Source organism: Oryctolagus cuniculus, chromosome 6, assembly GCF_964237555.1.
Source record: "Oryctolagus cuniculus chromosome 6, mOryCun1.1, whole genome shotgun sequence".
In the NCBI taxonomy this organism is placed as follows: Eukaryota; Metazoa; Chordata; class Mammalia; order Lagomorpha; family Leporidae; genus Oryctolagus; species Oryctolagus cuniculus.
This window is the reverse complement of record NC_091437.1, coordinates 151,265,234-151,289,634: the sequence shown is the minus strand read 5'-3', so window position 1 is coordinate 151,289,634 and position 24,401 is coordinate 151,265,234.

Genomic DNA, 24,401 nt, shown 5'->3' with positions numbered 1-24,401 from the left:
TGAAATTTGCCATTCGAGTCCCTACGGGTAGCATGTGCACTTCACCTTTGCCCTGCAAGTAAGCCTTGGTAACCAAGGAAACAGCTGTAGTTCTTAGTCTTAAAAAGCTTAAGAACTCTGAGCAAAAGATGAAGAACAAAGATGAATTGTTCCTCTGGAACTGCCATGCTTGTCAATCTTTATGCCCCAATTCCCTGACTACATATAATGCCACCCAGGTTGCAATGGCAGCAGACAGTGCCAGCTTTCCCTGTGGCCTGAGGTCAGGCGTCCCCTCCTGCTTCCAGCCAGCAACTGGGCAAGCATTTCCATCACAGTTTCAAATTGAGGAAAAGGTGGCCAGGATGGACTTTCGTTCACAAGCCAAGGGATGTGGTTCTACTCAAACTGCTCATAAGGATAAAGCAACCCATGCATCTTGGATCACTTTCCCAGAAAGACATCAGACTGATTTCCTTTTTTAAAAAAACTTATTTTGCAGAGTGGAGACCCAAATAGTAGTAAGCACTCAACAGTGACAGAAAGGAAGCCCCGATTCAGCCCCTAGACTCACAGCTCGGCTTTAGCTCCCTTTGGTGTGTGGAATAGGAATGACCCTCCCCTACAGCTGCTGTTCACGAGAAGCAGTTCTTTCCCACTTCGGGCTTCTTGTGCCTTATTCCTCCCCCGAGTAGATGCAATGAGTTTCCCAGTCCTCATAGAACACTCACTGGACCAGGTTTCTCAGGATGAAGGAGATACCTCATCAAAGATATTGACTGTCATCAGCTCCTTTTTTTTCCCACTCTACCTAGACCTCTGAGTAGTGGAACGTCAGAAACTGGTCTCCTCTTCACACAAAATTCACCTTGAGCAGATTGGATTGTGGAGAGGGGAGCAAGCCCACTAGAGCGCTACAGCCTCCACTAATCCTCATCAGGAATAAAGGCAGCACATGTTCTCCACATCTTGGTCATTTCTGTGGTTTCTCAATTGCTCCAGAAGCTGAGCAGTCAGAAGAAGAGATCTTTTTTGGAATACCCAGTGACCCTGAGATACAGTTGATTTGCATTCTTCATGGTAAAATTCTATAAAGTCATTGAAGACACTGAATCACCAAATTCTGAACATTGCTCCTAGAGGAAATTGTGGGGGGGGGGGGGGGGTATAAATCTAGGATAGACAAAATCATCTGTCTGCATATATAAATAGATGTAGACACACATATCTCGTATAGAGGATAATCTGATATTCTAAAAGGAACTCACCCTATTAGATTCAATTTTCTTTATTTTAGGAAAAAAAAAAAAAAAACAAGGCCCTGAAGTGTTAAGTAGTTTGCATGAGCTCCCCTCCCCCACTATCACATACCAGACTTGGGATTCAAATCCAGTCCAACCAGCTCGCTGGTGGAGCTTCTTTCATTATACTGCATGGTCCTCTACCATCTACACCCTCTGCTCTTCTCTGTGTGAAAGCTGAGTCTAGGAGTCAGGATGTTGCCTTGTTCAACCCCTGCTGGAAACATGCACTTTGGAAAAATATTTTTGCTTTTCTGCACACGTATGTGAGTGGCCATGAAAGCACTTGAGTATTGACTTGGGGATTACAGATAAATTTCAGTGAGTAGGAAAACTTGCAAATAGAGATCCTATGACTGCTGAGGATCAGCTGTACATGGAATTCTTGCTCCTAATAATTCACTGTCCTCAAGATAAGGGGATCCTATCTCCCTACCCACTAATTGCACCACCTCTCTGGGGGGAGGAGTACACTTCTCTGTCCACTGTCATCATGCCTGACCATATGCCTTGCTTCCATCAGTGAAATGCCAGTGGAGGTAACACATGCCACTCCCAAGAGAATCTCTAAGAATCATCTCATGGTTTTGCCCATTTTCTTCATTTTTCTCTGCCACAAAAACAGCATATTCCAAATAGTGCTGCTCCTTCAGCCTAGATTCTGGAAAGAAGATATGCCTGGAGAACAGCTGACATGTGATGGAAGTGAGAAATGTGCCCTTGGCTTAGGAGCCACTGGGATTAGGAGGTGCGAACTGCAGCACAAGCAAGCACAAGCTGACTGACACAGATCCCAGTTGTGAACAGACCCTTGCTGTAAGCCGTGCCCTGCGAACCAAATAATAAAATGCCTTTTGTTCAAACAGTGGTTGTTCAGAACTTTAATTCTTGCTCTCTGCAAACCAAAAAGAGGAAATGCCAACACACATGGTTCTAGAAGACAGACCATGAACCAAAACCAGGGACCAGGACTTGGTCCCACTGTAGCCTGGTGTGCCAGATCAGCTCTTCCAGGAAGTAAATCCAAGACAGGATTAGGTGTCCGAGACTTTACTACCCATGAGAAAAAAGGATGAGAGAGAGCAGAGGAAACTGGAAAGCCTTCAGATAGGGACACGTGTGGGGAGCAACTCGGACTAGACTAAGTTACTGGAATTAAGACTTATTCTATGCATCTGCTTTCCCACAATATGGCGCTGAGAAGGGAAAAACAGCTTCTACACAGCTGCCTCCAGTTCAACCAACAAACTGTAGGACTTGCTCCTGATTGGAGGAGAGCAGCGTACTCCGCGTTGTGGGTAGCAGAGTTGGGATTGGTGGAAGAGGACTATAAAGGAGGAGAGAGACAACATGCACCAGGAACATCTAAGGGGGACATCTATCTGAAGGAACACCTGTGCAGCCCCCGAGAGAGCCGCTCCCCCGCGGAAGTGGGGAAAGTGGCTAGGGGGAACCGCCCTTCCACGGAGGTAGAAGGGTCGGTAGCCAACCCGGGAAGAACCAGCAGCAAACCCGGGGAGGGCCGAGCAGACAAAAGAACAGCGCAGGGTCCTGTGTCGTTCCTCCACGAAGAGGGGGAGCGACAGACACGGTATCAAGTCTGAGCAAGGAGAGAATGCAGGAAGGATTGGAGAGGAAGAAGTTGCAATTCCAAGAAAGTTTCAACCAGGAGGCTGGAAGGTCTCAAAGCGAAAGCTGCTCAGTAGAGGGGGTCACAGGTTGACCAGTTACCCCCACCAAGCTCAGTCTTTAGCTGGGGGTACTTGTGGGAAATACAGTCAGTATTCATGGGGTGGTGCCTGGGGACTGTTAATCAACTTTGCATCCTGCAGCAGGTTCTCCCTAGGGTGATCTGAGAGGAGCAGCCTCACGGCCAGCCTGGCAAGAGTTCAAAGAGATTCTCTGTGAGGCCAAAACCGATATGGAAAATAGGTCAGAGATAAAAATAGGTCAGAGATAAAATCTAAATGATCTGTTCCCATGAGTGAACCCCTTTTCCCACCTCCTCTAACACATGTGACGGACTCAACCCCTAGGGTACACTTCTATTTCCACAAAGTTCTTGAGAACCACGTCACCCCATCACCCACACAAACAAACATGAAGAGACTATCACCTGATTCCTTCAGAGAGGAGGGCCAGTAAGGTTCAGACCCTCTATCAAGGTGATGCACCAAGTCCAGGCAGAACCAGTGTTCAGATGATGGTCATGTCATCCCCAGATGGTGCCTACTGTCTTCTCTGGAGATTCAGACAACTCTCCACCCAAAAGGACTTGACGTTGACTGTCCCTGCCCATGGTCCCTCATCTTTACCTCCCACAGAAGGCAAACGACACCCAAACTAGGGGAGAGTGATGTCCAGAGCCCCTCTCTCCCATGAGGACCCCAGAATCTCCAATTCTATTGAGGGTTAGTGAGGAAAATGAGGACCAGATTGCAAGACCCTGTGTGTGCTGTGGCGCTCATTCACTCGCAGCACATATGTTTACTGAACATCTATTATGTGCCCATCATTGCCTTGGGCCTTGGGAGGATGGAGGAGAACATGAGCCAGAAAGCGCCCCATGGAACCGGCCTCTTGGGAGCCTTTCCAGGTGTGGCTCAGAAGCACAGCTCCAGGATTCCCAAGCTTGGTTCTAAACCTGCCTGCGGGAGAGTGCAGCCCTCCCCTGCTGTGTGTGAGCTCATGATCTCCTTCCTGTGTTAGTGAGGTCAATTACTCTCCCACAGTTTTTGCAGTAAAGCTTTTCCAGACTCTCAAGTCACCACTCTTATTAATTACTGTATCAGCTGTTTTACATACCCTAATTATCTCCCCATGGCACAGACAATGGCCTTTTTAAAAAATCTTTTTTTCCTTACTCTCTCTGGTAAAAATAGAAAATATGAATATGTATGTACCTCTTAAGCTTTTTTCAGAATTTGAACACAACATGAGCGCCACCTGCTGGGCACAATGAGAAATAGACACATCAATTGCTGTGGTCCTGGTTTGGAATAGCCTAGTGATAATAAAAAGCAATGATATATTTTAAAAGAACATTTTAGGCACCTGCCAAATTTTTCTGCTAAATGCCTTAATCATCACAGTATATTTAATTATTCTAAATTGTGTATCATAAATATCATAGCTAATTTGTGGTCAGAATTTTTTATATATACATATATTATTTCATTAAATCCTAAACAAAACCCCATTGGCTGGATTCTGCTGATAACATGCAGTTTAAAGATTTGGAAATGGACACACACAGAGGGGAAGTGACTTTCCCAGAAGTAGGAGGCATAGCCGAGGTTTGAACTCTCAGGGTTCTGTCATCAATTTTGCATGGATGTTTGTAAGTGTCTCTTTTAAGATAAAGGAGACACTTTGCACTCTTCCCAGCTGTCAGATCCCCCACTGAAACAAGGAACTACTGTGATCATCAGCCTAAATACAGGTAGGCCACCCCCTTCACACACACACACGTACACACACACACACACACACACACACTTGCTTTCCCAGCTCTCCAAAACCAACAAGTTTCATTTCACTAATCCTTCCTGGTGTCTCCCAAACATTATTTACTGCACATCATTGGGAATTCATTGATCCCTACAAAGCAATTAAACAGGGAGGAATCCCAAGACCACAACCCTTAGGATCCAGGTAGGTAAGATTAGCCACAGATTCACCCCTAACAGAAAGTTATTAAGCCTCTTTCATCTTCAACTTCCTCATCTCTAAAATGATGATAAAAATCCCAAACTCTGAAAAGTTCATTGATGATGAAAGAAACATTACATAGGGAGGTGTCTCATCAAGTATTACATCCCTTTTGTTTGCCCAAGCAAGGCTTTCCTCATCAACACAACACCGTTAGCTGTTAATTCCTCGACCAACTGTGAAGACGGTGGGGAACTACAGAGGTGAGGACTAAATGGAAAAGACTGCAAGAACACACACTGTTATCTTTAAGCAGGAAGAACTGAGCTTCTACAGGGATTTGTCAACACCATCGTGTTTTTTTTTTAACTTTTATTTAATACATATAAATTTCCAAAGTACTACTTTTGGATTATAGCAGCTTTTTCCCCCCCATAACTTCCCTCCTACCCACAACCATCCCATCTCCCACTCCCCCTCCCATCCCATTCTTCATCAAGATTCATTTTCAATTATCTTTATATACAGAAGGTCAACTTAGTAAATACTAAGTAAAGAATTCAACAGTTTGCACCCACACAGAAACACCAAGTATAAAATACTGTTTGAGTACTGGTTATACCGTTAATTCACATAGTACAACACATTAAGGACAGATCCCACATGAGGAGTAAGCGCACAGTGACTCCTGTTGTTGACTTAACAATTGACAATCTTATTTATGGTGTCAGTAATCACCCGAGGCTCTTGCCATGAGTTGCCAAGGCTATGGAAACCTCTTGAGTTCGCCAACTCCAATCTTATTTAGACAGGGTCATAGTCAAAGTGGAAGTTCTCTCCTCCCTTCAGAGAAAGGTACCTCCTGCTTTGATGGCCCATTCTTTCCTTTGGGATCTCACTCACAGAGATCCTTCATTTAGGTCATTTTTTTTCCAGAGTGTCTTGGCTTTCCATGCCTGAAATATTCTCATGGATTTTTTAGCCAGATTCAAATGCCTTAAGGGCTGATTCTGAAGCCAGAGTGCTATTTAGGACATCTGCCATTCTATGAGTCTGCTGTGTATCCCACTTCCCATGTTGGGTTGTTCTCTCCTTCTTAATTCTATCAGTTAGTATCAGCAGACACTAGTCTTGTTTATGTGATCTCTTTGACACTTAACCCTATCATTATGATCAATTGTGAACTGAAACTGATCACTTTGACTAGTGAGATGGCATTGGTACATGCCACCTTGATGGGATTGTATTGGAATCCCCTGGCACATTTCTAACTCTACCATTAGGGATAAGTCCAACTGAACATGTGCTGAACTGTACATCTCCTCCTTCTCTTATTCCTACTCTTACATTTAATGGGGATCACTTTTCAGTTAAATTTACACACCTAAGCATAATTGTGTGTTAATTACAGAGTTCAACCAATGGTATTAAGTAGAACAAAAAAATACTAAAAGGAATAAAGTAGTAAGTTGTTCCTCAACAGTTAGGACAAGCGCTGATCAAGTCATTGTTTCTCATAGTGTCCATTTCACTTCAACAGGTTTTATTTTAAGTGCTCAGTTAGTTGTCACAGAAGAACATATGATATCTGTGCCTTTGGGACTGGCTTAATTCACTCAACATAATTTTTTCCAGATTCCTCCATCTTGTTGCAAATGACCGGATTTCGTTGTTTTTGACTGCTGTATAGTATTCTATAGAGTACATGTCCCATAATTTCTTTATCCAGTCTACTGTTGATGGGCATTTGGGTTGGTTCCAGGTCTTAGCTATTGTGAATTGAGCTGCAATAAACATTAATGTGCAGACAACTCTTTTATTTGACAATTTCATTTCCTTTGGGTAAATTCCAAGGAGTGGTATGGCTGGGTTGTATGGTAGGGTTATCTTCAGGTTTCTGAGGAATCTCCAGACTGCCTTCCATAGTGGCTTAACCAGTTTGCATTCCCACCAACAGTGGGTTAGTGGGTTAGTAGTGTCCCTTTTACCCCACATCCTCTCTAGCATCTCTTGTTGGTAGATTTCTGAATGTGAGCCATTCTAACCGGGGTGAGGTGGAACCTCATTGTGGTTTTGATTTGCATTTCCCTGATTGCTAGTGATCTTGAACATTTTTCCATGTGTCTGTTGGCCATTTGGATTTCCTCTTTTGAAAAATGTCTATTGAAGTTCTTGGCCCATCTCTTAAGTGGGTTGTTTGTTTTGATGTTGTGGAGTTTCTTGATCTCTTTGTAGATTCTGGTTATTAATCCTTTATCTGTTGCATACTTTGCAAATATTTTTTCCCATTCTGTTGGTTGCCTCTTCACTTTCCTGACTGTTTCTTTTGCAGTACAGAAACTTCTCAATTTGATGTAATCCCGATTGTTAATTTTGGCTTTGACCGCCTGTGCTTCTGGGGTCTTTTCCAAGAAGTCTTTGCCAGTACCTATATCTTGCAGGGTTTCTCTGATGTTCTCTAATAATTTGATGGTGTCATGTCATAGATTTAAGTTTTTAATCCATGTTGAGTGAATTTTTGTGTAAGGTGAAAGGTAGGGTTCTTACTTCATGCTTCCACACGTGGAAATTCAGTTTTACCAGCACCATTTGTTGAATAGACTGTCTTTGCTCCAGGAATTGGTTTTAGATCCTTGATCAAATATAAGTTGGCTGTAGATGTTTGGATTCATTTCTGGTGTTTCTATTCTGTTCCATTGGTTTATCCATCTGTTTCTGTATCAGTACCATGCTGTTTTGATTACAACTGCCCTGTAGTATGTCTTGAAATCTAGTATTGTGATGCCTCTGGCTTTGTTTTTGTTGTACAAAAAATTGCTTTAGCTATTCGAGGTCTCCTGTGACTCCATATGAATTTCAGCATCATTTTTTCCAGATCTGAGAAGAATGTCTTTGGTATTTTGATTGGTATCGCATTGAGTCTATAAGATCTTTTGGGAGAATGGGCATTTTGATGCTATTGATTCTTCCAATCCATGAGCATGGAAGATTTTTCTATTTTTAGTATCCTCTTCTATTTCTTTTTTAAGATTTTGTAATTCTCATCGTAGAGATCTTTGATGTCCTTGAACACCTTCATTTTTCAAGTCCTTCCATTTTCCAGACACCATATTGGGGATATTGAGGTGCAGGTTATCAGCCTAGCTGGTTGATACAGAAACAATGTGCAAAGTGTTAAGCAAATATTGTAAATGGCTAATATCTCTATATTCCATTTTCTTCTTCTTTATAAAAAAGACTACATTTCCCAGACTTCATTGCATGTAGACATAGACTTGTAACTTAGCTCCGCCCATGGGATGTAAACATTGGCATGTTGTAGATTCTAAGAACCTTTTTAGAGATGGGTAGCTCATCTCCTCTGCCCCTTCGTCCCATCTTTCTCCATATTGCATTTTAGATATGGATGTGACCACTGAAACTCTATGCTGTGCCTTGAGACCAGTGACAGAATCCTAGGGAAAGTGGAGTGAAGTGTTGGAGTGACCCTGAGGACTTGATGGAACAGGAGCATCAAAGCAGTCCTGGGTTGGTCCGCTTGAGATATTTACATAAGAAAAGAATGGATATTTCTTTAAGTCACCAACATTTTGAATTTTCTGTCACAACAGCCAAATTGGGGATGGGGGCGGGTGTGGGGACAACAAGTTTCTTTATGTGAAGGAACAATACAAATTAAAGAATTTAAGTGAATGTTTTGGTACAAAACAGAAGATAAATGTAACCCCAACAAGCATGCGTTGCCATGGTGACCAGGGAAGTCAGCTGTCCCTACGGGGAATCAGCCCCAGGCTTTGCTCTCCTTTGTATCATGACTGCCAGCATGTGTCTATCTAACAGATATTCTGCCCTACTGGATTCGGGAGCTCCTGTCTTGCACAAGGTCATTATGTGGCCACCCAATTCTTTGATACGTTTTACCTGCCAATCAAGTGCTGAGTCTCAATGAAGTCACACAACTGGGAATCATTTTTGTTAATGGCTAATTTTGCAGTCTTTTTCCCGAATATAATGCTCCGTACATTCAGTCCACTCTCCACTCCCTAAGCTCTGGTCTCTTGACAGCCTGAAGGAAGAGTTGGCCAACACATTGGTTCTGCAGCTTTATTAGTTTCTCAGCATGCTCCCTCTCCACATGAGACTGGGGAAGAAAGTATTTAGCAAAGTTCTTCAAATCCATATAATGTGGTCGAAGCCTTAAGAGCTGGACACATAGATACAAGAGGTGTGGAGCTCCAGGTTGAAAGGGAGGTTGACAGGAGTGTCCATGAACTGGTGGCAGTACCAGCACACCTGCACGGAAAGTGTGGTCATCACAGTGGACAGGTGAGGAGAGGCAGCAAGGGCCCCAGGGCAGTCTGAGAGCACTGTTAGGAAGGATCCAAGGACTGGCCTTGCAAATGACTGCTGAGGTTTTTAAATAAGCAGAACAGAACCTTCCCTTAGTTGGATCCCAAGGGCCAGCAACCCAGTATGCATTGTAGGATCCACAGCAGAAACCAAACCTTAGCATGAATAATTCGTTCAAAATGTATTCCCAAAGAACCTACTAAGTTCCAGATATTCAAGCTACGTAGGAGCTAAGACACGGACTACACTTTCAAGGGCTCACAGCCTGGTGGGAGATGAGTAACGACAACATCATGGGCTCTCCGCCAGCACAGACATTCCAGGTACTGCAGAGGTGGAATCATACACACACACAGGCATTCCAGAGACAAATCAGAGGGAGGAGCAAGGAGAGCTTTCGCAGGGCAGATGTTTGAGCTTGGTCTTAATGGACAAGGAGTCATCCAGGAAGAAAAAAGTGGGAGAAATATCCTGGGCAGAGCACAAAGTGCAGAGGCCAGCGGATGTGGGTGGGAACCCGGGGCACAGCCCACCCTGCTACGGACCACAGAGCCCACGTGGAAGGACAGCCAGCCCAGGTGAACCTGCCAGGTCTCTGACATGGAGCCGCTAGGGGCTCCCCGATGGCTTTTTTTTTTTTTTTAATTTATTTGACAGGCAGAGTTATAGACAGTGTGAGAGAGAGAGAAAGGTCTTCCTTCCGTTGGTTCACCCCCTAAATGGCCACTACGGCCGGTGCTGCACCAATTCGAAGCCAGGAGCCAGGTGCTTCCTCCTGGTCTCCCATGCGGGTGCAGGGCCCAAGCACCTGAGCCATCCTCCACTGCCCTCCCAGGCCACAGCAGAGAGCTGGACTGGAAGAGGAGCAATTGGGGCTAGGACCCGGCGCCCATATATGGGATGCCAGTGCCACAGGCGGAGGATCAACCAAGTGAGCCACGGCGTCGGCCCCTCCCCAATGGCTTTTAACAGGAGAGCTGGGGCTGGCGCTGTGACATAGTGAGTTAAGCAACCAACTGCAGTGCTGGCATCTCATATGGGCACCAGTCCCAGCTGCTCCATTTCTGATCTAGCTCCTTGCTAATGTGCCTGGGAAGGTAGTAGAAGACAGCCTGAATGGCTGTGCCCATGCCACCCATGTGGATGGAGTTCCTGATTTTTGCCTGGCCCACCCTGACCATCGTGGTCATTTAGGGAGTGAACCAGCAGAAGAAGATCTCTTTCTCTACCCCCAACCCATAACTCTGCCTTTCAAATAAATAAAATAAATCTTAAAAAAAAAAAAAAAAAAAAAACCTCTGTTGGCTGCCCTGAAGATCATTATTGTGAACATACAGATTTCTGGGGCCTCACTAGCTGAGTCAGAATATTGGGGGAATATGGCCGCAGGGTGCAGCCATGTGCTTTTTTTAAAGATTTTTATTTATAGATTTTTATTTATTTATTTACTTGAAAGTCAGAGTTACACAGAGAGAGAAGGAAAGGCGGGAGCGGGGGAGAGAGAAGGGGGGGGGGGGTCTTCCATCCTCTGGTTCACTCCCTAGATGGCCACAACAGCCGGAGCTGGGCTGATCTGAAGCCAGGAGCCAGGAGCTTCTTCCGGGTCTCCCACACGGGTGCAGGGGCCCAAGGACTTGGACCATCCTCCACTGCTTTCCCAGGCCATAGCAGAGAGCTGGATCAAAAGTGGAGCAGCTGGGACTCAAACCGGTGCCCAAATGGGATGCTGGCACTGGAGGCAGCAGCTTTACCTACTATGCCACAGCGCCAGCCCCTGCCATGTACTTTTAAAAAGCCTTTTCTCCCAGTGGTTGTTGTGCTTGCTAAAGTGTGAGAAAAGTGTCCTATACTCTCAGGGCCAGGTACACAGAGGAGCTGAGAGGTAGATGAACAGGTGAAGATGTGGTCTATGGAGCCAGGTCACTTGGGCTTGAAACCGGGCTCTACTCCACAAGGGCTCTCCCCATGAATGAGTCACATAGCTTCGCTGTGCCTCCTTTGGAAACCTGGTGTCAAACAGTATAGATGAGGAGCTGGCACTGTGGCGCAGTGGGTTAACGCCCTGACTCAAAGCTCCGGCATCCCATATGCCGGTTCGAGACCCAGCAGCTCCACTTCCGATCCAGCTCTCTGCTTTAGCCTGGGAAAGCAGTAGAAGATCCCCCAAGTCCTTGGACCCCTGCACCCGTGTGGGAGACCTGGAGAAGGCTCCTGGCTCCTGGCTTCGAATCAGCGCAGCTCCACTCTGTTGCAGCCAATTGGAGAGTGAACCATCAGATGGACGACCTCTCTCTCTGCCTCTCCTCTCTCTGTGTAACTCTGACTTTCAAATACATAAATAAATCTTTAAAAAAAAAAAAACAGTATTGTTGGGTGCAGTCGTCTGGGGACTGAAAGAGTTAAATGTGCGGCGTTTAGATCGGCGTTCGCCACCGAGTGTGCACCCAAAGGGCTGTTGCCAAAATGGCTCCCTGCAGGAGGTCAAAGGGCTGAGTTCCAAAGGATTTGGAAGGATAAAGAGAGAAGAGATTAAATAACTCTTGCTTTAGTTTCTAAGCTGGCTCATATACCACTGTTTGTTATTCCTCGGGAAGTGTCACCAAGAGCAAGTCACTGCAGTCAAGACAGGTCATGAATCATTCCTCAGCACTGACTCACAGCAGCCCACGGCTGCACAGCATCCTCAAGTGAGAGGGATGACGCCTGGTCCTCGCCTAAACCCCTTTCCAGAAGCGAACTGTGTCTCCTCCAGGTGGCCACCAGAGGGAGACAAATGGGCCTTAATGGACCATGGCAAAGAATGCAAGGTATCCTTAAATTCCTGGATGGTTTGGACTATCATGTTTGCTCCTTTTTTAATTAAATGCATTTAATTATTCATTCATTCATTTGAGAGGCATAGGTCCAAAAGAAGAGATCTTCCTTGCACTGAATCACTCCCCCCCCCCACCAAGACTGGGACAAGCTGAAACCAGGAGCCAGGAGCTCCACACAGGCCGCCACACATGGTGGGGACCCAGTTCTTGAGTGATCACTGTTGCCCCCCTCCAGGGTCTGCCTTGGCAGAAAGCTGAAGTCAGAAGCTGGAGCCAGGTATGGAATCCTGGCACTTGAATGTGGAATGCAGGCATCCAAACCAGCATCCTAACTGCTTGACTAAATGCTCGCTCCAGATTTGGGCTATTTTCCACGCTAGTCTTGCCCTCACGCTCTCTCTCCTTCTCAGAACTCCCCTGCTTTCACCCACTGACCTGTGTTCAACCCCCCAGCTGATGTTTTGCATGTTTTGCTAGGAGCCATGGAAGCTAAAAAGGAATATGAGACACTGGCCTTTCCCTAGAGGTCAAGGGCATCCAAGGAATACCTGGTTGTGTACCAATGACCCCATCTATTACTAAATGCCAACCACTGTATGTGCTTCTTTTTTTTCTTTTCTTTTTTTTTTTTTTTTTTTTGACAGGCAGAGTGGACAGTGAGAGAGAGAGAGACAGAGAGAAAGGTCTTCCTTTTGCCGTTGGTTCACCCTCCAATGGCCACCGTGGCCAGTGCGCTGCAGCCGGTGCACCGTGCTGATCCGATGGCAGGAGCCAGGTGCTTCTCCTGGTCTCCCATGGGGTGCAGGGCCCAAGCACTTGGGCCATCCTCCACTGCACTCCCTGGCCACAGCAGAGAGCTGGCCTGGAAGAGGGGCAACCAGGACAGAATCTGGCGCCCGGACCGGGACTAGAACCCAGTGTGCCGGCGCCACAAGGCGGAGGATTAGCCTAGTGAGCCGCGGCACCGGCCTGTATGTGCTCTTTTTTTTTTTTTTTTTTTTTTTATAGGCAGAGTGGACAGTGAGAGAGAGACAGAGAGAGAAAGGTCTTCCTTTGCCGTTGGTTCACCCTCCAATGGCCGCCGCTGCAGCCGGCGCACCGCGCTGATCCGATGGCAGGAGCCAGGAGCCAGGTGCTTTTCCTGGTCTCCCATGGGGTGCAGGGCCCAAGCACCTGGGCCATCCTCCACTGCACTCCCTGGCCATAGCAGAGAGCTGGCCTGGAAGAGGGGCAACCGGGACAGAATCCGGTGCCCCGACCGGGACTAGAACCCGGTGTGCCGGCGCCGCAAGGTGGAGGATTAGCCTATTGAGCCACGGCGCCGGCTCCTGTATGTGCTCTTGATGGGGACTAGCTCATTGAATTCTCAGAACTTCCCAATGCATGTGCATCACTATTATCCCCATTTTACAGCAGAAGAAAACTGAAACCAAACAACGAATCATTACCCCAAAACACAGTTAGTAAGTGGGCTGGAATTCAGACATGAACCCAGGGCATCAGGTTATGGAACCTGAGTGTCCACCTTGGCCACTTCATTGGTCTTTCCACAAAGCCTTTGACCCTGCCCACACTATACCCTTTCTTCTTTGAACTCTGATCATATTTATAGCTAAATTGATAGGGATCTTAATTTATTTCTTGTCTCTCACACATAGATAACTCTCCCGTACTACCTCCATCTCACCCCTTGCTGGGAAAGAGCAAACACCAAATGTTATGAAACACATGTTGGAATATGGAAGATTAAGGCGACTTTATGTCAATGTCACCTCACTTGCAAGGAAGCAAATGCAAGGCCCCAAAACCGCTGACCTCTCCATTGCCCTCGGCTACTATGTCCCCTGCTTTGCACAGAGCTGCTCTGAGTGAAGGGGGAACTTTGACCGTGACCATGAAGAGTCACTTGTGTTGCTGCTAACTCTTCCCAATTTTCCATTTCCTTCTTTAGAAAATACATATTTGAAAAGTTGAATAACAGAGAGAGAGGGAGAGTGATAGAAGGAGAGAAAGAGAGTTTGTCTCCACTGGTTCACTCCCCCAAACGACCACAACAACCACGACTGGGCCAGGCAGAAGCCAGGAGCTAGGAACTCCAGCTGGATCTCCCACATGAATGGCAGGAACCCCAGCACTCGAGCCATCATCTGCTGCCAGCGGTTTTGCCCCCCAAATACAGAAAATACTATTGATACCAATAGGCGAATATTAGTGTGAGAATAAACGTGTCTCTGTTGTGCACATAAGCTGATTAGTAGACTCTAGAACTACCTGAGAGAGGTGGTCAACATTTGAGGTCAACCAGCCCATTTGTGACACAGCAACCACCCATCCTCAGTGTACACCATTCTATCTAAAACCAAAAACCAACCCTCAGAGATCGGATGTATAGTAATCACTGTTTGATAGGCAAGGACAATGAGGATTAGAAACAAAGTAACTTGTTCAAAACCAACAGCTAATAGTGGAGAAACTCCCTCTCTCTCCCACATCCATGCACCTCTCAGCCCACACTAGGTGCGTCTGGCGCCAGACACATGTCCTTGATGGGAATACTCCCTCTTTACTTTAAATCCCAGTACATAGAGCAGGATGTGCCAGTCAGTGCACCTCTCCAGATACCTTCCAGCTGCTCTGGGGATGCCCTGACATTGAACACCTGGCCTCAGAGAGTTGGTGCAATGAAAGAGCTCAGCTGGAGCACGCTGCATGCCAAGATCTGACTCCTGGCCCCTCCACTTGCCCAGTCACTTATCTGTGAAATGGGCACAGACTTCCCTGCCTCACTGGGAGAACTAAGTGCAAAGCCCTGCACAGGCCCAGATGTGGAGGATGCTCCCTAAACAGGAGTGCTCTGTCCTTCCACTTGCCTCTTTCACACATTCGGCCAAAGAAGCGACAATGATGGAACACCCAGCCAGTTGCTGTTACTGCTGGACTTGGAGAGGGACTGGGTGTGTGGGATAGAGGTGTGTCACAGCTGCATGAAATACAGCGATGCCCTGAGGAGCTGGTTATAAATGCACACTGCTGGGCTCCACCCACACATTCTCATTCAGTGGATCTGAATTTTCATCCAGCTCCCAAGGAATGCTGATGCGGGAGCTCCCAGACCACTCCCCAAGGAGCACTGCCCCCAGTCCCCTGATTCCAGCCCTGCAAGGTCTAGATACCCACATACCCACATACATCATTTTTGTGCCGATCAAATTGCTATCATCACTTTAAATAGACCTATTTTAAGTGTACTTTATATCACTACCACAAATGCAAATCTAGGAGAAAGAAATATGATGGGGAGGTTAACAGGAATGTGAGTTCTGGAGTCAAAATTACGTGATAGGAAGCCCATCTCCACTGCTGACCAGCTGTGTACATTTGCCTGGTCTGCAAGGCCCCCTAAAAGTCCCAGCTCCTCAACCTCATGTGTACAAAGAGGAGCATGTGAGTATCTAACCAAAGACCGCTGGCATGATCAAATGCTTTGCTGCAAATGAAACAACACCCACAGTGTAGTAAGCACGGAATAAAAGGTAGTTATTCTTGTGATGATGAACATTAAAAAAAAAAAAAGTAGCACTTGCTACAGAAAATAACCACCAAAATGCATACAAAACCGTGAAAAGCTATTAGTAATACACCTTGCACCATCCCAAATAATCCGTGTTATCATCAGTAGTACGCATCCCACACTTAGGCAAACATTGACCCAGAAAGTGCCAAATGACGATGGCAGGTAGTGCTCTCACTGGGCAGGCTAACTTGGGAGTACTCGGGTGTTGCTGCTTCAGTTTTGAGCTTTCCGTTAACCCAAGGGCTGCATGTGTCCAGAGAAAATTCCATTCAGAACCTACTGTTTTGGTTCATCCAGAGCAGCCAGAAGACACCAGTGTACCTAGAGATGAGGAACCGATTCTTGTGTGGGAAACAAAGCAGGCTCTCAAAGGCAGTTGCTCAACAGCAGGCTCATTAGCACTTTGCACTTCTTGAGGTTTGTTTATCTACAGATCTCAACGTGCCTCAAAACATTCATTAATGCTCACAACACCCTGTCAGCCCAGAACCACTGTCCCCATCCTGCAGATGGGAAAACTGATAGAAAGAGCTATTAAGCGACTGCACTCGCAAGTGAATGTTGAGCAAACAGGGAGTGTGGCAAGGAGGAAAGTGATGACTCCCAAAGATCCAGGCCCTCAGTGCTAGCCCACAGATCAGGAGCTCGCTCTAAGACAGAGAAACACTCACGGCAGAGGCCAGATTTGCCCCTGGATGGTCCCATGTTGAGGGGAGGACAGGGTGGAGTCTTGGGAGAGAATTTCAGGAGTCTGCCAGGCAAGAATTCCATGAAACTTTATTGGATGAAAGTGTTCTAGTCCCAGGTATCTTAACATTTTTCCAGGTTCTTGCCCCCATAGAAATAAGAATTCAAAGCAAAGGTACACAGGTGAGAGTAGGATTTATTTCAAAGAATATTTTCATACGTGAGTGTGGGCCACTGCACTATTGAACCAGACAACTGCCTTGGCGGATGGGGTGGGGGGACAGAGAAAGAAGAGGTCAAAGAAGGACCCCTAAGCAGGGTTGAGCATAAAAGTGTCCCTCCCCCACTGTCAGTTTCTTTCATAAGCCAGGAGGTAGTGTCTTAATTGAATAAACAAGCCGGGTGGGGTCTTAGCCCAGGTGAAGCTTTCTGCGATTTCTATGGCTGCTCCACATGAAATTTAGCTTCCATGTGACCATCATGGCTTCTCCTCCTTCCTGATATCAACTGAAACACAAGTGCATCCTGGAAAGATGGCCATATTAGATCGACAGGTGAAGGGATAAACTTACCACGCAGAGCTGCCAAAATTTCCAGCTTCACCTATTTCTAGCTAACTCCCTGCCTAGTCTCCCCATATAAAAAAGGCAGAGGGAGCTTGCCCAAAGGAATCCAATTTCCCCTTCCCACCTAGTGCCCCACCAGAAGAGTGAAGATAATCTCAGAAAGATCCAGAACATGGGCTAGATTTGGGAGAGAGAATTATGGCCCAGAATAAAAGGTGGGCTGTTAACAGTGGCAACAAAGGCCAAGAAGATGGGGGTATCAGATCCAAGGAGCAAGAGGAAGGACTAATCCAGAAAACAGAAACTATGCTTAGGTTCCAAAGTTAGACTGGGAAGACGTACTCAGAATCTTCAAAATGTGCATTTCTTTTAACCCGGTAAACAAACTTTAGGTAAGCTATTCAAAGAAGATAATAGGAAAATTCTGTAAAGGTTTCTGTAACATTATATAGATATTTCTAAACACATTCATTTTTTAAAAATAAGTTTTATACTAACAAAATTATAAATTATCTACACATTCCAAATTAAGGGTTAATGCTGTCTTAGTCTGTTTTGTGTTCCTATAATAAAGTACCCTCAACTAGGTAACTTATAATGTAAATAAGTTTATTTCTCAAAGTTCTAGAAACTAGGAAGTCCAAAATCAAAGTGCTGAGGTTGGCTCGGTGGCGTAGAAGGTAAAGCTACTGCCTACAGCACCGGCATCCCATAAGAGCACCAGTTGGAGTCAGCTGCTCCACTTCCAATCCAGCTCCCTGCTAATGCACCTGGGAAAGTAGTGGAAGATGGCCCAAGTGCTTGAGCCCCTGCACCCAGGAGACCTGGATGAAGCTTCTGGCTTCGGATCAGCCCAGCTACAGCCATTGCAGCCATTTGGGGAGTGAACCAGCAGATGGAAGACATCTCTCTCTCTCTCTCTCTCTCCCTCCCTCCCTTTCAAATAAATAGATCTTTTTAAAAAAAAGTGGTAGGTTTTGCTGAGGGTCTTCTGCTGTATCATCCATGGCAGAAGGGCAAAAGAGAACACACAGAGAGTTGAGCTGGGTTTTATTAACACACACACACACACACACAAACACACATGCACATGTGTGCTGACAGTAATGATCCCATTCCCAACATAACAACATTAATGTATTCATCAGGGAGGAGCCCTCATGACATAATCACCCCTTAAAGGTTTCACCTCCCAACATTGTCTCATTGAAGATGAAATTTCTAACACATGAACCTAGGGGACAGGTTCAAATTGTAGCAAATTTTTAAAGGTCATATTATACAGATATTACCTGGCCATTTAAAATATTTTGAATAATTATAAGGAGAAAAATCATTGTGAATATATGGTACTTCAAAATACCAAATAATTAACATAGGTGTAAAAATATCAAAGGAAAGAGAATTCTATACTGAAGAAAAATTCAAAAGAAATAGTACAAAAGTATGTGGATAATTTGAGAGGTGTAATTAAGTGTGGTTTAAATATGGTATAGACGTGTGTTTACTAAAATTTAAACAATAGCATGTATTACTACAATTTTCAATTTTTAAAATTTTTAATGTTGATGTGGCTTTAGTTAGGGACTTGCTGTACCATCGGAGATGACTGTGAAGTTCTGAAACAGATCCACAGGTTCAGTAGCAGATTATTCCTGTGCTTCATTGGGTGCTTCAGGGGACCCAATGGCCAAGGAGCCTCCCACTCTCAGCACTTATGAAAGTATTGAGAGCATGAGAATGAGTCCTGGGTTAGAAGCTGACAGACCCTGTTGGTAGTCCCAGGTGATGCCCAGAACCACTCCATAACCTTGAACAAAGCACAAATTCTTCATCCAAAATAGGAATAACAGTGCATGCCCTGACAGTGTCAAAGCGGTAAGTTTGTGCAGAGTGTGCCATCCTAGAGGGGATGAGGTACACAACGTCCTATCCCTGGACGCAAGGGATGACTTCAGAGCCCATTCTTGATAGGATCTGCCCATCCATGTGAACCCTGGACCTCCACAAGAATTGTTCAGATCTGTGACCTTGGAGGAACTCCTAGAGGACCTTCAGGTTACCCAAGAAAGACCAAATCAAGAGTGGGATTCTTGGAAATTTAAAAGCACCCATGTTTGCCCTGTTGACTCCCAGGAAGTAGGGGTGCTTTAATTAGCTGGAATAGCACATTCCCACAGTGATCTGGGCTTATAAGGCAGCAGCTGGTGCAGCATGTTGGTTAATGGAAGAATGCTACCATAGTCAACTCTCTTTTTTTTTTTTTATTTGACAGGTAGAGTTATAGACAGTGAGAGAGAGAGATAGAGAGAAAGGTCTTCCGTTAGTTCATTCCCCAAATGGCCGCCAAGGCCAGCACTGCACCGATCCGAAGCCAGGAGCCAGGTGCCTCCTCCTGGTCTCCCATGCAGGTGCAGGTGCCCAAGCACCTGGGCCATCCTCCACTGCCCTCCTGGGCTACAGCAGAGAGCTGGACTGGAAGAGGAGCAACCAGGACTAGAACCCAGCACCCAAATGGGATGCTGGCGCCGCAGGCAGAGGATTAACCAAGTGAGCCACGGCGCTGGCCCCAACTCTTAGCATATATTAGGCAGCAGCAAAAAAGGGGCATCTTCCCATGGAGCCCTTCCTCAGAACAGTCCCACTTGCTTTGATGTTTTATATTCTGTAGTGTTTTCTTAACACATTTCTGACTTCAAAGAATACACACTAATGAATCAGCATTAACTAATAATAATCTATGCATCTCTGTGTCACTAGGATAACATTTCCCTAAGAAATGAGTAGTGGAGGGGGTGGGTGTTGTGTGGCACAGCGAGTTAAGCTGCCATGTGGAACCTGCATCCCATATCAGAGTGCCTGGTTCAAGTCCCAGGCACTCCACACTTTTGATCCAGCTTCCTGCTGCTATATCTCAGAGACAGCAGATCATGGCCCAAGTACTTAGGTTCCTGCCACCCACTTAGGAGACCCAGTGGAGTCTTGACTCCTGGCTTTGGTCTGGCCTACTTTCAGCTGTTGCCAGTATTTGGGGAGTAAAATAGCAGATGGAAGATCTCTCTCTCTCTCTCTCTCTCTCTCTCTCTCTTTTCTCTCTCTCTCTCTCTCTCACTATGTCTCTCAAATAAATCAATACTTTTGAAATGAACAGTGGAATTTCAGCTACAAATTATGATAAGAACAAGTAAATATTGTCCTCAAATCCCTTAGGGACACGCAACTTCCACAGGCAATATATAATAAATTTCCCAGAGGTCACTGTGATGACCATGGAACGAGTTTTCATGACCCTTCACTTGGGACTAGCATTCTGGGGACCACATTTGGTCAATGCTGCTTTGAGGTCTCCTGACATGTAATAGGTCACAAGCTATTTTCATCTGCAGAGTTCCTGTTTAGCTTTGAACACTTAGTAAATATTGTTTCATGAATCATTCACAAAATATTCACAACACTCACAAATGCAAAATGTTATTTTGTGAAATGCCTTCACAAACACTGCATTGAACACAGATCTGATCGAGCCCTGGAGAATGCCCAGGGGGCTCCTTTATCTGCGTTTCTCCCTTGTCTACTGAAGACCACTCTGAGGCACTGAAAGTAACGAATTCACAGCCCATCACCACCAAGACCCAGGCTCGCAGCTCAGCCTGCTCACGACAGCATGCTTTCAGTTGGCCTTTTCCTAATGTATACAATTGTCTTGCTCACAGGATCCCAAATATTAGAGACTTGCAAAACCTCAACAAAAAAATCAAACCATTAAACGATCATGGGTTAAAAAAAATCCAAATCTCAGTGTCACCGCATTAGGAAAATGGTTTAACTTCTCTATCCTCAGAATCCTCATTTGTAAAAGAGATCCTGGACTTCTTAACCATCTTTACCTGTATTCAAGCTTAGACACTATCCTTTCTTACTGAGCACAAGAAAACAAGTCCTCAGAGCTGAGAGTAAGGAGAGGGAGTGTCAGCCTCACATGGTATAAGCCAGGTTCTTCATACACATGACCACAGGGGATGTTCCCATCACTCTTCATGATATCAGTTCCATTTTACAGGCAGGGTATTGAGGCTAAAGCAACAATCTGTCCAAAGCTATGAGTCTGGGAAGGAGCAGAATTGAATTAAGAACTCAAACCTGACAACCACATCAGCTGACCACACTAAAGACTTGAGGTGAACAGAGTACCTCCAAGCCCTCTCTCCATAGTCCAGAATGTAGCTACTGCTCTGCCTAAGCCACATCATTCTCTATAAGCACTGATTTAGGGAGCTTCGTAAGGTCCCCACACTTGTGGATGCCTCTTCCCATTTGAAAATGTTAGGACACAGAAACTTCATGCGACCCTTGCTTCTCTCGAGAAGGCAACACTTTTCCCACACTGTTGTCAACTCTATCACTAAATAAAGGAAGCTTTGATGCCTGATTCCTGAGCCCAGAGACACCCCGGTTCTTGGCCACCCCAGGTACTAGGATAGGTTAGTTTGGCATCTACAGGAGAGGATATATAGAATGACTGACTGGATGCACTCCAGCAAAGACTCACTGTGGGTGCTGGGAAGACTCAAGGGACTGATGTCATGACTTTTCTATCACTTTCCTAGAACATAAACTGTGAGCTTGTGGAAAACCCAAATATTTGTCTCACTAAAAGACAGAAAGACGCTTTTCCTTCAACCTACTGATACACACATACATGCCAAAAGGAATAAGCCAGGTGGATTCCTAAATAGAGGCACCTTCAGCAAGCACACCCCCCTCTGGTGTTTGTTGACCCTCAGTGTAGATGTGCAAGCGATCTTCAGGAAATGGGGCTACAGACCTGGCCCATCTGGCTACAGACCTGGCCCTTCCATCTTATCTAGGTGCCCACGAGAAGGAAAAAAAAATTCCAAAGCACTGCTGTGGATCTCAGGCTGCACTCATCTAAGACTTTTCCCAAGGAGCTACATGAACAGGGCAAACATGCTTCCTCTATCACACCCACTATTTGGGCCAGGAAGGAAACCTGACCAATGTGTGACTTTTATACTGGGGCTATTCTAGTGGCCTCAGATTTCACTGAACAGTCAGGACAATGACTTGTCACTCTATCCGACGAATGCTGTTTTGTGGACTGATGATTTTCTTGAAGGTCTTCTGGTTGTGCTCTAGAATTTCTCAGTCCACCTCTGAGATCACCCACGTTTACACCTGGTCTCTGGCTCCAGCTCCTGAGCCCAGAGAGGTAGAGACACACCCTGGCTCTGCTGGGAGGCTGCCCCTTTCTTTCCCAAGTCCTCACTTCCCTTAGATCATCAAATGTGAAAAGAGGATGGAGAAGAGAAACTCTAACTCCGAAAGCCTGGATCCCTGGTTGTTACAATATGATTGTTGTTATTGTTGTTTTTATTATTTGATATGTCAGAGTTTCACAAAGCTAAGTGTCTGCAACTATGGACCTGGAGCTCCAAGAAACTAAGGGACCTGCATGCTTGCAGCTCCTCCGAGTTGCAGGAACTTCTATGCACAGTACTGGTCTTCTAAAGTCCCCCAAATAACTGTAGGCTTGTAGTCTTCAGTTCCACCAGCAGTGGAAGGAGATCCCTGGAACTCTTAAGAAATCAAACTCATGTCAGGGTCTGAGACCTAAAGCTAGGGCTTAAAAGAGCCAGCACCTCTGTCTTTGTGGGGATTCTCCTTTCCTGTACCAACACTGAAGGGTCTGGGTTCATCTTTATTAGAGAACTGGACCCTTTTCAACTGAGTCTCAGGCTACCTCAAAGATAGAAAGAGAGTGATTTAGGGAACAGGAGAATCACGAGTCAGGCTTCAACCTAGAATTTCTCTCCATCATTGGCAAGGCTCCCAGAGTGGCCTAATACAAGACAAGGAGAAGGCAAGAGTTCAAGCCTTAAGGAGTTGCATTCAGCTGGCAGACGCACAGGCTTGGCATTGTGAAGAATTGTGAGCTTAAACTATAGACTTAGGAACCATGGTCGTCTTAAAGCCTCCAGAGTGTGTGAGACTGCGCAGGAAAGTGGACTGAATAGACTGTGCACAATGAGCCGGGAGAAAGCCAAGGTCACCGCTTGGAGCATCACCAGCATCCGAGCAGGTGAGCAGAGAGGGAGAATCCAGCAAGGAACTCAGAAAGCAAAGAAGGCTCCAGAGGTTTTCCTTTAGCAAAGGGAGTAGATGACATCCACTGCTATGAACTGAATTGTGTCCCTCCCACCCAGCCCCCAGGATGCATATGCTGAAGTCTTAACACACATGTGATGATATTTGAAGGCAGGTCTCTTGGGCCATAATTTAGGTTAAATGAGGTCATGAGGGTAGTCCCAATCCAATAGAATTGGTGACCCAAGAAGTGCACTCACCAGCTCCCTCTCTCTCCCTCTCCCCCCACCACATATACACACAGAGGAAAGAGAAAAGGTCATGTGAGCATACAGCAGAATATAGCCCTATTTAGAAGCCAACTTGGGAGACATCTTGAGCTTGGAGTTCCCAGCCTCCAAAGCAGTGACAAACAAATGTCTGTTGTTTAAACCACCCGGTCCATGGTGTTTTGCTATGAAAGCCGAAGCCTTTAGCCCACATGATGCAGAAATGTCAACCACTGGCAGCAGTTAGTGCACTTGTCTAGATATCTCAACCCAACCCCACTGTCAGACAATAGCATAGCCTTCAGGTAAGTCTTGATCAGGCTCTGCTTCCTCTTCCCTGTAATTCTCCTGGCCCTGTGCTCCTCTCTATGGTGTCCTTCCGATGGTAGCACAATAGAGATCAGCACCTTTGAGGTTTCCCCTTACATCCTACACTGTCCAGCAATATAATGGCTACATGTCTTTGGATAAATGTTACAACTTCTTTGAGCCTGTTTCTTCATTTATTTTTATTTTTTTTTATTTTTTTAACAGACAGAGTGGACAGTGAGAGAGAGAGACAGAGAGAAAGGTCTTCCTTTGCCGTTGGTTCACCCTCCAATGGCCGCCGCGGTCGGCATGCTGCAGCCGGCGCACCGCGCTGATCCAATGGCAGGAGCCAGGTACTTATCCTGATCTCCCATGGGGTGCAGTGTCCAAGCACTTGGGCCATCCTCCACTGCACTCCCTGGCCACAGCAGAGAGCTGGCCTGGAAGAGGGGCAACCGGGACAGAATCCGGCGCCCCGACCGGGACTAGAACCTGGTGTGCATGAGTATAGTTATCATGAGGATTACATGTGGCAATTCATGTAATGAAATTCAGTTCCACTAGTGCCTAAAACATACTGAATGACCACATCCCTGACAAGTATCCTCCAGCCAGCTGGAAAGCAGAAAGGAGAAACTGATCTCCGATTCTGGAAAGAAGGGTCAGAAAAGCCCACCTGCATCAAGTCATGTCACTGCCTAAAACCGCATGGAATTCAGCATTCTCCACCTTCAAACCTCAAGCCACCCTATTTCCTACAACTGTATGTTTTATCCTTTTACTCTCCTGTTAAT